The 13237-nt window shown below is 40.1% G+C and overlaps 2 long non-coding RNA genes and 1 pseudogene across 2 annotated transcripts; 1 reads left to right on the forward strand and 2 right to left on the reverse strand.

The window, feature by feature from the left end:
- Window positions 1–1757: 1757 nt before the first annotated feature.
- Window positions 1758–3933, reverse strand: LOC107835040 (uncharacterized). Its single transcript, XR_001660870.1, has 2 exons — window positions 2905–3933; window positions 1758–2874 (listed from the first exon to the last, which is right to left on the reverse strand). It is a non-coding gene; the product is annotated as an uncharacterized LOC107835040 (long non-coding RNA).
- A 2171-nt stretch (window positions 3934–6104) lies between these two features.
- On the forward strand, window positions 6105–10006 carry LOC103132161 (dermatan-sulfate epimerase pseudogene; annotated as a pseudogene).
- Window positions 10007–11205: 1199 nt separating this feature from the next.
- LOC107835039 (uncharacterized) lies at window positions 11206–13032 on the reverse strand. Its single transcript, XR_001660869.1, has 2 exons — window positions 12080–13032; window positions 11206–11507 (listed from the first exon to the last, which is right to left on the reverse strand). It is a non-coding gene; the product is annotated as an uncharacterized LOC107835039 (long non-coding RNA).
- Window positions 13033–13237: the final 205 nt, after the last annotated feature.

The following is a 13237-nucleotide window of genomic DNA, read 5'->3' on the forward strand; positions in this document are numbered from 1 at the left end:
AACCTAACAGTCATGTTTTTTGGACTGTGGGAGGACTCCGGGTACTCCGGTTTCCTCCCACAGTCCGGGCTGCACAGTGGCGCAGTTGGTAGAGCTGTTGCCGTGCAGCAAGAAGGTTCTGGGTTCGATTCCCGGCCCCGGTCTTTCTGCATGGAGTTTGCATGTTCTCCCTGTGCATGCGTGGGTTTTCTCCGGGTACTCTCTGACACGCTAACTGTCTTGAAAGCGCTACTGTTCAGGTATTTGCATCTCTTTATTTATTTTGATTTTTTTTTCCTTTAAAATGTATTATTTTTATTTTTGTGAGGAGACCTTATGTGTCCTGAAAGCACCTTTTAAATAAAATATATAGTTATCATTATAAATACTTATACTGCTTCAAACAAGGCTGTTGCCATGGTTACTGCTTCACTGGTGGCAGACTTCCGGGTATTTATACTAATTTACATATTGATGGGTGGCGAGAGGCGGACCAGCAGCTGTGCTCTATTTCCCGCAAATTAGGATTCATAAAGGACAGGTGCGTATGCACGGCTTTATACATCCAATTTTGTTTTGTTCGCCGCACTTTTCTAAATTTTTCCATACTCCAAATTTTAGTGTGAAAACTGCACACTCTTTTATGCATGAGGCCCCAGTCCTTTTGGGTGTATAAACAGTCAAAACCCCTTTTTGGTGTAAGGAACCTCTCATTCCTTTTGAGGATCACTTCAGTCTTTTCTGCCGTACAGATAAATCAGGGAAAATCATAACAATATGTGCTTAAAAACATGCCAATGGGATTGTCCAACTAAAGGAACATGCCAGCACTGACATGCCAAAAATAAGTGTTTACTCAACAAGCCTTGGTTAACCATTCCTAACCGCCAACCTAGCTGTCCACATGCATTCAGTTCTTCAAATACAAAGTCAGGTATGCGATCCTCAACATGTTATTGTCTGCATCAGATACTAATGGTGAACTTATTTCTCAGATTAACAGACAGGGCACTGTGTACAGTAGCACTGCTCGTATTGCAGCCCCAGACATCACAGTCAGGCAGTTAAAACACTGACTGAAGACATCATTACAAACACTTGATGGAGTTTCTACTCTGTATAATACCCATGTCTAATTTCCATCATGTACTCTTTGGTAATCTGTGAAGGTCTTGTGCCAGTTCATCTGAATTAATATGATTTACAATAACATTCAATTTCCCTTTGGGGATCAATAAAGTATTTTTGAATTTAAGTAGAATTTAATTTGAACTGCTTGTAACACACCACTTAACCCTTGATTAAGGAACCATATTGGAACCAAGATGTGCCAGTATAAAATAGACTGGCATGTTGGTTGGTTTATTTCACAGCTCTCCTGAAATGAGGGAATTGTTTATGACAAAGGCCAGTGAGGTCTGAAACACTAGAAAATGTAATGACCGCTGAGAATTCACTGCCATACTATTAAACATTCAAACCCACTGTGCCAAAAATAAATATCTGCTTCTGGATTGATTTGGTGTCATCAGTTCACTATCGCCTTCTTGTTTTGTCCATTTGCTCTATTGGTTCTCCTTAGTATATTCCAGTATTTGTGAAAAGATGGGTTATACACCCAGAAAACAGTAAATCATTTTTATCAGAATGTTAGGAGAGTCCCCTCAAAATGGAAATCATCTCACAATTGAAGGGACAAGATTTTTGCCCCTAAACAGTCAGCATTACGGATGTCAGATTGGTCATCCAATGTGAATTGTTAGTTGTACTGTGTGTAAGTGTTTTTTTGTTGTTTTTTGCATACAGTTGTTGTACCTGTACATCTTTCATCTGACATGGAAATTATTTTCACATTTGCCTTATGTCGGTCTTATTTGTGGTCTTAGATCTTGAAAAGGCAGAGGAAATGTATTTCTGTGTTTAGGTGTTAAGGTACTGCCGACTGAATAAAATGTTCTGTGATTTTTACATATTTTTATGATCTAGTTTTTTTTTTTTGTTTTTTTTTTTCAATAGACATAAGTTTCATTTGGAGGAATCAGTCAAATCCCATATAGCAACATAAGGGATGAATCAACGTTGAAACAACATTAGGCATCGAATCCACGTTGAAGCCTGAGCCTGACATTGAAATGATAACGTTTGGCCCACCAGGAAAAACAGGATAATTGATTTACTGTATACCAATGTAGAAGATGGATATAAGGCTGTTGCCCTTCCTCCACGGGGCAATTCAAACGACAACCCAGTGTACATACAGCCCCACCCCCTGGTACAAAGGCAGGGTGTCTTCACTTGCTCCATCAGAAGATGGACTCCTGAAGCAGAGGAGGCCTGAGAGATTGTTTCAACATCATAAACTGGGATGTGCTGCTGGGAGCTCATGGTGAGGATCTAGAGGGGATGACTCACTGTCTCACAAATTATCTTAATTTCTGTGTAGATGTGGTGCCCCTCCTCGCCCCAACACTGTTCGACGTTACCCAAATAATAAACCATAGGTAACACAAGGAGTCGAGGCTGTCCTCAACCAGAAGAAGATGGCCTTCAGGACTAAAGATAAGGAAAAGATGAAGGCAGCACAGAGGGAGGTGAAACGTTGTATGAGGGAGGCAAAAGACTGCTACAAGAAGAAGGTGGAGCAGAAGCTGAGGGAAAACTGCTTAAGTGATGTCTGGGATGGTTTCAGAACCATTACAGGGCACAAAGCTCAGACTAGCACAGAGGGGGCGAGATAAAGACTGAGCTAATGAACCAAATAACTTTTTCAATAGATTTAGCCATTATACTGCACCCACCACCATCACTACTGGTACTCTGCCCCAGGTGCTCTCCCCCAGTACATCCTCCTCCTTGCCAGCAGGTGCACTCATTCCACCATCATGGCACCCTCACCTCACCTCTATCCCATACCAGCCTCCTGACCCAACCTCAAAAAAATCCAACCTCCTCCTCCAAGGCAGCCTAGTAGCCCCTCTCCTTTCTCTCCCTCCACACAACCTCCTTCACGCTTTATGGCTGAGGGCAGATCTGAGGAAGCTTCAACCCCTAAAAGCTGCAGGACCTGACAGAGTATCCCTTCGGATTCTCAAGATATGTGCTACTGAGCTCGGGGAACCATTATGATGAATCTTCAACCTTGGTCTGCAACTTGGGAGCGTGCCCACACCCTGGAAGACATCCTGCATCATTCCTGTCCCTAAGAAGAGCAGGCCCAGTGAGCTGCATGACTTCAGACCGGTGGCACTGACATCACATCTGATGAAGACTCTAGAGAGGCTCTTCCTCAACCACCTGAGAATGCAGGTAAAGGACGCTGAAGACCCCCTGCAGTTTGCCTACAGGGCAGAGGTTGGAGTGGAGGATGCCATTGTCTGCCTCCTACATTGAGCTGACTCGCACCTGGACAAGGGAAGTGGCAACGTCAGGATCCTCTTCCTGGACTTTTCGAGTGCCTTTAATATGATTCAGCCCCCTGCACTTCTGGAAAAATGTACCAGAATGAGGGTGGACTCCTGCCTGATCACCTGGATTTCCAGCTACCTTACTGACAGGCCAGTTTGTCAGGATGAATAACACTTTGGTCATGGACATTGGAGCCCCGCAGGGGCGCTGCTGTCACCCATCCACTTCACCCTGCATACCTCAGACTTCTGTTGTAACTCTGAAACATGTCAAATTCAGAAGTAAGCTGGTGACATCATGGGGTGCATCAAGACAACAAAGAGGAGTGCCTCTTAGTGACAGAAAAAAATAGTTGCTTACGCTCATTATAAACAGCTACTATTGGCCAATAGAGCTTTGGAACCAATGTCACTGCGTCAGACTTTGTGGGGCATTTATGTCTTGCGTAGTCTCTCGGTGCCATCGTTGCAGGCCACAGATCAAAACAAACTTTATCCCGGTGGTTTTATTGTGTTACTGACTGCAGTGAAGTTAGTTTCGATTTATGAACGCTAATTTCAGCCAGCCGTTCTCCAGCTCCCTCCTCAGCGCTTGAAGGTTCACTTAGGGACTGTCAACAAATTTCCTAACCCAACACTCCTGTCAAACAAATGTTAATAAATGCCTTGCCTTGTGACCAACTGTCAAAAAAGTGGTAACTCATGCTTTTACACGAGACACATTACCCTCTATTAAAATGTCAAGTCATATTCAATATTTAAAATAATTTTAATATTAAAGAATATGTTTTCTTCAATAGCTTCCATATTGTGTGCCACATTGACTAGAAATCAGTGTGTAATTATTGTACTAAACTGTATATATGAGGCACATGCATTTTTATTCCATTTTAACAATTTTTTTTATTTTTGTTACCTATGTTTTTTTGTTTTTTTTTTAGTTTAAATTTAGTATTTCTCTTCAATAGCTTCTAGGTCATGCGACCTATTGAGTCAAAATCAGTGTGAAATTGTTCTAATGGTCCATACAGATGAGGTACACTCATTTTTATTCGATTTGACCCTTGACAAAAAAACGAGAGCTTGTATAAGGAAAAGACAAAATAAAATATTTACTTGACAAAAACGTATGTTTAGAGGAAATGAAAAAAGAAATATACACATTTCTTGACAAAAACTCGTGTAAGGACAAGGAAAAGCTAAATATATATTTATGCTTTTATTTCTTATGTCAGTTTTGGTCCCCCATACTTTCATGCAAAAAAAAAGCTAAATAAATTAAATATAACCTATCCAGCCATACAGTCGCCATGAACTGTTACTATTCTCCCACATGGTTCGTCTCTGGCCACGAAGTGTATTCGTGGCCAGAGACGAACAGATCTACGTCTACATAGATCGTGGACCGTGCAACGATCCAAACAATATCCCTCAGTGCTGAGGCATCTTCTGCTGTTTTGGTTGAGCAAAGTAGGAGGGTATACCGCTCCAAGATGGCCACCGTATTTCCTGCGCTGGAGCGGCCAATGCGGGGTCTACTATGTTCTGCCAACCGCCATAAAAAGAAGTGCTCAGTGTTTGTGGAAGTAAACATGGAAGCTAACGGTGGAGCTTAGCTTGCACATGCGAAGTTGTTGTCTGACCGGAGCAACTTAATCCTCATTATAGTTCGTCAGGGTTGTTGTTTTTCTTTCTGCTTGCGTGTATCAGGACACAGAATAGTGACATTTGTCGAGTATTAATGACGTTCAGGTCGGATGAATGTGACCTGGAGGTTAGGTAATATTTGATTCAGATACGTATCGGATACCCAAGTGGCCTGGGTTGCATTCGAAAAAAATTCTACCTGTGTTGTTCAGACCGTCATGAAAAAATCTGATACAGGTTGCATTATCTCAAAAAAATTGGAATTGGGTCACTTCAGGCTGCAGTGCGAACACAGCCCAAGTGGCTTTATTTCAGTCGTCACTTCTGTGGGCTGTATTGTGACCAAGCTACGAGCATTTTTAATTATGAGAATGCAGTCATATTAGCAGAATAACGATGATTTTTTGCCCCAGAAGAACATCTTAAAATACGAGGAGTTATTTTATCAAGAAAAATCTTAGGTCGATCTGACGAAACCAGCTCAGTCCATGTGGTTCCGACACATTTGTCAGTGGTTAACCACTAACAAATGTTGTGACAGGCCAAGGGTTAGGGTTAACACCAATAATGTTGTTCTACAGACATATGTACTTCCATTGAGGAACTCTCATACTAGCGTGAGTAGCAGCAATAAGACCCTCCTCCTAGTTGTTTATTTCTGACCATAAGGGTGTATTTTTGCAGTAGGACTATAGGGATCAGGGTGAGAAACTCAGTTTTTCTCACAAATGATCTGTCTTACTGCCAAGACATTCTGACACAAACATATTTCTTAAATGATACAGCTTTAAGTTGTAGTGGAAAAGCAAGAAACAAACCAACAATAATATTGCTCAGAGCAAGTAACACAGATGCATATTTATAACTATATAATAAACACAGATTCAAGGGAACTTTTATGAAGTCATCAAGTTAATTATTGTTATTGAAGAAGATTTTTGATGTTTTTGATTAAATCCATTTGAGCAGCTTTTCCGTGGAACGGCACAGGGTAAGTGAGCAGCTTTAGTTGTGGGCCATGGGAGGAGGGCTCCCACTCTCCTCCATCAGGTCTTCATGAAGCCTCTCTCCCGTGCTGCCCCTCCTCGTTCCCCAGCACAAAGCTCCCTCCCCTGCCTCTCAGACTTTCCTTTACTCCATAACTTCGGTTCGTTTCCGAACACTAAATCAGCCCCGATCCAACCTATCGGTGATCCAGCTGGAGTCGCATCTGGAGCGATGGGGGAACATGGCTTTGAGGTCGGGCTTTGGGCTTTCTTCTGACAGGTAAATTGATCAAGTTCTCCTCCTTTATTGTCGAAGGTTCTTCATGGTCGACGGGCGCAGGGCTGCCTGTGTCCTGTGGATGCGGCTTACCAATACCACGAATCTCTGCCTAATATTGGGTTGTTTTGCGTGAGTGGTTAGTTTGAAACTGAAAAGTCACGGAGAGTGATGTGTGGAGGTGTGAGATGTTAAAAAGAGAGTCTCAGAAAGGAGGGAGTAAGAAGGTGAAAGTTGGAGAAAGAAAAGGTGGCGAGACAGCGGCGGAAGGGACGGCTTCTCATGGAACAAGTAGTTCTGTTTAGTGCCGTTCGGGTCCACGGTGGAACCGGTGGACCGGGGCAAAATTACGATGATGGACAGTCGAGTATTCATCGTGGTTTTAGTGATTTAGTTAATAAACCTTCACTGTGACAAAAGCTCACAGGAATCCCACTTCTAGTGAACAACAAGGAAACCCGATTAACTCTAGTTTCATTATGACTCAACTTTATATATAGTTTACTTGCTTAGTAAAGCATATTCAAAAATGTACATCTAACAGAGTTTCCGATAATAACAACAATAATAATAATAATTAATAATAATAAAATAGAACATGTCTTTATTACAGTTATTGTCACGTGGGCTAATTTTTTTGATTAAAAAAATGCAAAATAGTGAAGAATTACACAGAATTTTTTAAAAACGTTTTTCAAAAATAAACTAAGTTTAAAATATTTCAAGAAGCGAAAGATTTTCTGTACCAAACTGAAGAAATTAATTTAAAAAGCAAATGAAACCGTACGTGCTTTGTAGCGCATGCGCAGCATGGACAAAGAACACAGTCTGGCTTCTCTTCACTCAACAGTAGCTTGACAGGAAGACGGACAACGGTCACCTATGCCACAAAAATCTAAAATAAATATTTTAAAAAAAGTATATTTGGAAGCACCAAAGTCTGTTTTTGAGTAAAAGAAGGTAATTGGATGTTCTGACAAAAGAAAATAGTTGAACCTACTTAGTTGAATTACTTGAATTGGTAACAAGCAATTAAATTAAGTTCATCCAACTTAATTTATTAAGTTGGTTTAACTTGACAGCTTTAAGTCAGTCTTACTCAAATTGTTTAGTTTGACACACTCAACTTAAATAAAGAAGTAAACAAAAATATTTTTAAAGTTTTTTTTTGGCTTTTGGCTCATGTGAGCTTTATTTTAGAGTAGTTAGACAGGAAGGTGAGTAATAAAAAATGGGGAAGATATGCGGCAAAGATCATCAGGCTGGGAGTCGAGCCTACGACAGCCACGTCAAGGACTAAAGCCTCCTTATGTGGGTTATGCGCTACAGTCAAAGTGGAAAGTTCTTTTTTTTTATCAATTTCAACAAACAGATAATTTCTAAAGATAATCATAAAGACAACATAGTCATTTATTATGAAACAAACAATATTACATTTTGTCAAATGCCATCATCAAAGTCATCAAGCAAATACACATCAAATATGTTGATCAATGTTCAACATACTATTAATCAAAGGCAAATCTAAATAGGAATGTTTTGAGCCTTGATTTAAGGCAACTCTGTGTTTGGGCTGTTTTGCATTTTCCTGAAAGTTTGTTCCACATTTGCGGTGCATAGAGGCTGAATGCTGCTTCTCCATACTTGGATAGTGGTTCTGGTTATTTTTGATGTACTGAGCGGAAAAATCAGTGAATTTCACCTTTTTGTGTTCTGTTTTTAATATTAATACCTAAATGCAGTGAAGCGGTGCTAGTTTTTTTTTGTTTGTTTGTTTGTTTTTTTTTCCTTTATTCACTGTCAGAATCAGCACAGTGTCATAGCTCTACATTAAGTGTGGTTTCAATAGGCTCTTGTGACTTTTTGTACTCTCACACTTTTTGCCATGGATCAGTTGATGCCTTTCTGTTGCTGCTTTGACTAAAAAAATTGAATTAATTTTTAAAGTTATGCTCATGGTCTACTAGAAGAAAATCTTGTAGGCTCTGATTTGAGTACATAGATCTGAAACAGGTATGAAATAAAAGTAAGAATGAATGAAATGACAATGTTTAGGTGTAAAATAGGGGACTGTCTAAGTTAGAACCTTCTGCAATATTATAGTCTTTCATTCCCTCCCACACATTCTGTGAACATATACTTTACATTCATTTTTAACAGAGCAACAAAGCTCAAGATACATATTTGAGACTACATTATCAGTATTGAAGCACATTTAAAATCTAATAGTTTTTTAGCTCAAACTTTAGCAATTTACAAAGATTTCAGTCCACAGCAATGTGAATAAAGCTTTTTTATTCTTTTACAGGTAGTGGCTGCAAGTGAACTATCTTTTGAATACAAGTCTAACATTCAAATATGTTGGTTTTTAAGGGCAAATCTTGAACCATTTAAAAGATATAGAATTGACAGAAAATTAACCATTTTTAATAAGCCTATAACTAAATCTCTCACCATCTACAAGGATAAAAGTAGCTGTTTTTTAGTGACCTAATTTGAGATCTATCCAGTCATTTTAAGGTGATTGCCTTTGCAGTCATACTTCAGTGTGATAAATTAGTCCGCACTCTTCAGCCTCATGTTCACTACAAAGGAATGTAACCTCTTCAGGGGTCAAACGTCAAATTAGCTTGAGGAGGAATACCAGCTTTACATGTCATCCTGGGTTAAAATTTTATGTGTACTGGGATTCCTGACTCCTGTCTTAAATTCATTTGGATCCCATCTGAACTTTTCCACTGAGCCAAAACTTGAAATAAGTCATGGAATTTATTGGCCAGTTCCGAGCAGGACTATTGGGCCATTGTGAAGCTGTAGGGTTTGGTTTAAGGCTTGTTTGTCTTAACCAGAATAATGTATCTACAGGCATTTATGACGCAACTCAGTAATGGCAAATATGAGTATGGAAAGCCTGCATCATCAGGCCTACAGCTGGATCTCATTATTCAAGGAATGCAGGGCTTTTGTACGAAAACTCTGGCTGGCCTTCTCTAATCCTCTTTTCTCCCTCTCAGCTGAACTCCTTTGGCAATGCAGCAGACCCCTCTCTGATGAGACGATGAGAACCCACACCCGTGGGGCCCCCACAGTCTTCTTCATAAGTCTGCTGTGGCCCCTGCTTGCTCCAGTTCCCGCAGCTGAAGTGGACCCTGGCGGGGGAATTCCCTTCATGGGAGGCAACTATGACAGTCATCCCATGTTGTACTTCAGCCGTGGGGATGTGGAGGAGCTACAGTATGCAGCGGCAGGAACTCATCGACAGATGGCCAGGAGGATCCGGGAGGCCGGGGAGACCATGCTGGAGCACCCAGAGGAATACCTGCCCCCTTGGAGTCCCATGGAGTTCACTGCCCGCTGGAATGAGGTCTATGGCAACAATTTGGGTGTCCTATCCATGTTCTGCCTGCTATACCCGCACAGGGCCGGGGCCCTCGACCTGGTCAAGGACTACATGGAGAGGATGGCGGCTCAGCCTAGTTGGTAGATTTTCTGTTTTAATTTACTTGCAACAATGAGATGTGAACTGATGTATAAAAGTGTGGTCACTCTGAAAGTGAATGTTAAATGGTATCCACCTTCCTTCATTGTATTTTTACCCAGTAACCCAGTATTTTAACCCTAAGCAGTTGTAGTCTCTCAGCACCACAGGCCTTCTGATTCTGCAAAACATTCTTTCCAGCTGGCACGTATGCAACAGTAAACTTGTCCAACTCCTTTTCTGGTTCATGACTGGCTGTCTGCTATTGATATACAACTAACCACTTATCACTGTAGTTTGGGTTAGCATTAGGGGACAGGTTACGGGGTACGGGATATGGTTGGATGTAAAGGCTAGGATTATGGGGTAGGGTTAAGTTTGGGTGTCAGAGCATTAGCGTAAAGAATGTCTTCTTCAGAAAAGGATTGGAGTTGGTGGACCTGATGAAGATGTCTTCCCCATAGTCTCCTGTCATAGTCTCCAGGGTGTTCTCATGTGCTTCTGTGGGCAGAACTTTAGTAAAGCTTCTTTTGGGGCAGATAAAGCTGTAGTTCAGGAAATATGTTGAGCAGCTGTTTGCTGCAGGTCCCCTCCCCCACTCCTCCAGGGAGAGGAAATGAAATGTTCAGATGTGAGCTGAATAGTCAGAGGTGGGTAGAGTAAATGGTAAATGAATTTTTGGGTTGAGTACAATCTTTTTTTTACTCAAATTACACTGAAAAAAATAACTGTTGGATTAAAATAAAAAAATAATGGAAAGGATTTCCACCTGATTACTTTGCTTTGTTTCAGCACTATGTAATTCTGTTACTCCAATTTAAAGCAATTGTGTTGGCTCAACTTAACTTTTGAGGTTGATTCAACTCATGTACTTTAGTTGGACCCAATGTTATTTAATAGAGCCAGACCAAATAATTTGCAATGTTTTGGACCAAATAATTTACTTTACTTGATTAAGATGAATGCAAATTTAGTTGATACCAACTTATTTTACAGTGGTACCTTCGCACTACTTAATTAAGTTAATACAACCCATGACAATTAAGTTAGCTCAACAAACATGCTTCATGCTGAAAGAAAGCTATGTAATCGTGTGGAAATCCTTTCCATGATTGAATTACGTTAATTCAAAGACATATTTTTAAGTGCTACTAAATTAAGTGTTTTAAGACCGCACTGGCTGTCAGGGTAGAAAGAACACTCAACAATTAGAAAGGGTATAACAGAACTGTATTTTCAAAATTGTTATCCATTTTCTTTACCATGTGCAGTGCAGGCACTTTACTACAAAAGGAATAAACTCGTGGCAGATGGCAACCCATTTGAACATCTATTTAAGCTAGTTTCAATTAATAGTTTAAACAAAACCTTTAATGTCAGTGTTTAATTAGTAACAACAAACTTCAAAATAGTTCAGCCTACCACAGGCACAGATTTTAAATTTACAAGATTCAACATTTTATTTTAACAAAATGATATACTTAGCATAACATAACAGTCAATAACCACACAGGAACCTGGATGAAGTCTGCCATGGCATCTGAATCCTGTGGATAATAAGAAAAGTACAAATTAAAAAAAGAATGAGGTGAAAGTTTTGATTTTCTTGTGCACAACCTCTGACAAACAGAATTATAATACATACAAGAGACATTGTAGAACTCTCCTCCATTGTTGTCGAGGAAAACTGAGACACATCCCAGGGTAGCAGTCCTTATGGCAACAACATCTTTGGTCTACAAGTAGGAAAAACAATAAAAGTAAGCACAAGCATATTCTGAAGAAACTAAATCACCATCCATCCATTCATTTTCTGTACACCCTTGTCCCTTAATGGGGTCAGGAGGTGCTGTTGCCTATCTCCAGCTAACGTTCCGGGTGAGAGGCGGGGTCCACCCTGGACAGGTCGCCAGTCTGTCGCAGGACAACACAGAGACAGACAAATAACCATTTAGAGAGGCCAATTAACCTGACAGTCATGTTTTTGGACTGTGGGAGGAAACCGGAGAACCCAAAAAGAACCCACCATGCACAGGGAGAACGTGCAAACTCCATGCAGAAAGACCCCAGGCCAAACTAAATCACATTTTTTCAAAACAAGTGGCCTAGAATAATTGTTCATCCTTATTTGTTGCCTGACTAAGACAGGTTAGAATGTTGATGGTTGTACAATTAAAGGAGCAACTATAATTTTCCAACCTGCTACCAAAACACAACTGGTTTTGTCGAGCATGAAGTTTATTGTACAGGTGTGAAGAAGACTCATGTGCATGTGTGCACATAAACAAAATCACGACAGAATCCTCACCTTTCTGTCAAACTGGACCAGAATATTGGGAAATGCATTGTCAATGACTCCTCTTCAGCCTTGAATGCAACACAAGAGATCCCACTTTATACTCTGGCAAACTCTGCAAAAACAGTAACAATCAGACCCGGCTCTGGAGGAATTTTCTGATAGACCCCCACTGATTTTTGGGGGGTGTACAATTAGGCATTTTATTCAGTATAAATACATAAAACAAGCATATGACTTTCAAATAAAATACCCATTTTGTTAATATAAAAATGATGTAAGTACTGACATGAACAAAATGCTGAGCAATAATGCTCAGATTTGCAAAAACGTCTGCTCGTATGTTGCAGAAGTCTAAGAATCTAATGTTTCCAATCAATGAAATCTATTTCTTTATGCAAAGTCAATCTACTCAAGTATAAGTAGCATTACCTATTAGGTTATTAGGTACTATTATTGATTATTGCTACTATTAATAAAAGTTTAAAAAAAAGTACAGTGCCCCCCAAAAATGTTACTCAAGTAAATAACCACTACTACCCAGCTCGGAAGATGGATAACAAAACTAGTAGCCTATTCTTGTTAACTAGCTTAGTGTTAAATTTAGAGGTGTGCCGATCGATTGGCCACCAATCATAATCTGCCAATTTCCGTGAAAATATGTATGATCGGTGATCGCCGATCACAATCTCTTGTTGCCGATCACACAAACTGATAACCTGCATCTCATTTCAAATCAACATGTACCCATATATGCGAGTAGTAAAGGCATACATGCCACATGAAAACATACTGAAGACGAATAACTCACCTTTAGCGAAGTTGTTTCTTCCAATGTTTAAGTCCACAAACATTCTGGAAGCTTCCCGCACTTTACTGCGCATGCGCACTGCTGAGCTGATGCATTCACTCCCATAGACATAATATAAGGATAGACGCCTCATGGACCGCTCTCGCCTATTGTCGCTGACGAGATTTAGGGCGGCCATCTTGGAGCGGTACTCCACTCCACTCAGTGTTATGTGTTTTGCAGGCACAATGATGTATCAGCGCATTTAATCGATCATAATACACTTTTTTGTTACTGTAAACCATATTCAAAAATTTATCAAAGCAACATTTATAAACAATTGTATGTTTTTAATACATAGTTCATCATATTTAAATATG

Source organism: Poecilia formosa, unplaced genomic scaffold (assembly GCF_000485575.1).
Source record: "Poecilia formosa unplaced genomic scaffold, Poecilia_formosa-5.1.2 Scaffold942, whole genome shotgun sequence".
Taxonomy (NCBI): Eukaryota; Metazoa; Chordata; class Actinopteri; order Cyprinodontiformes; family Poeciliidae; genus Poecilia; species Poecilia formosa.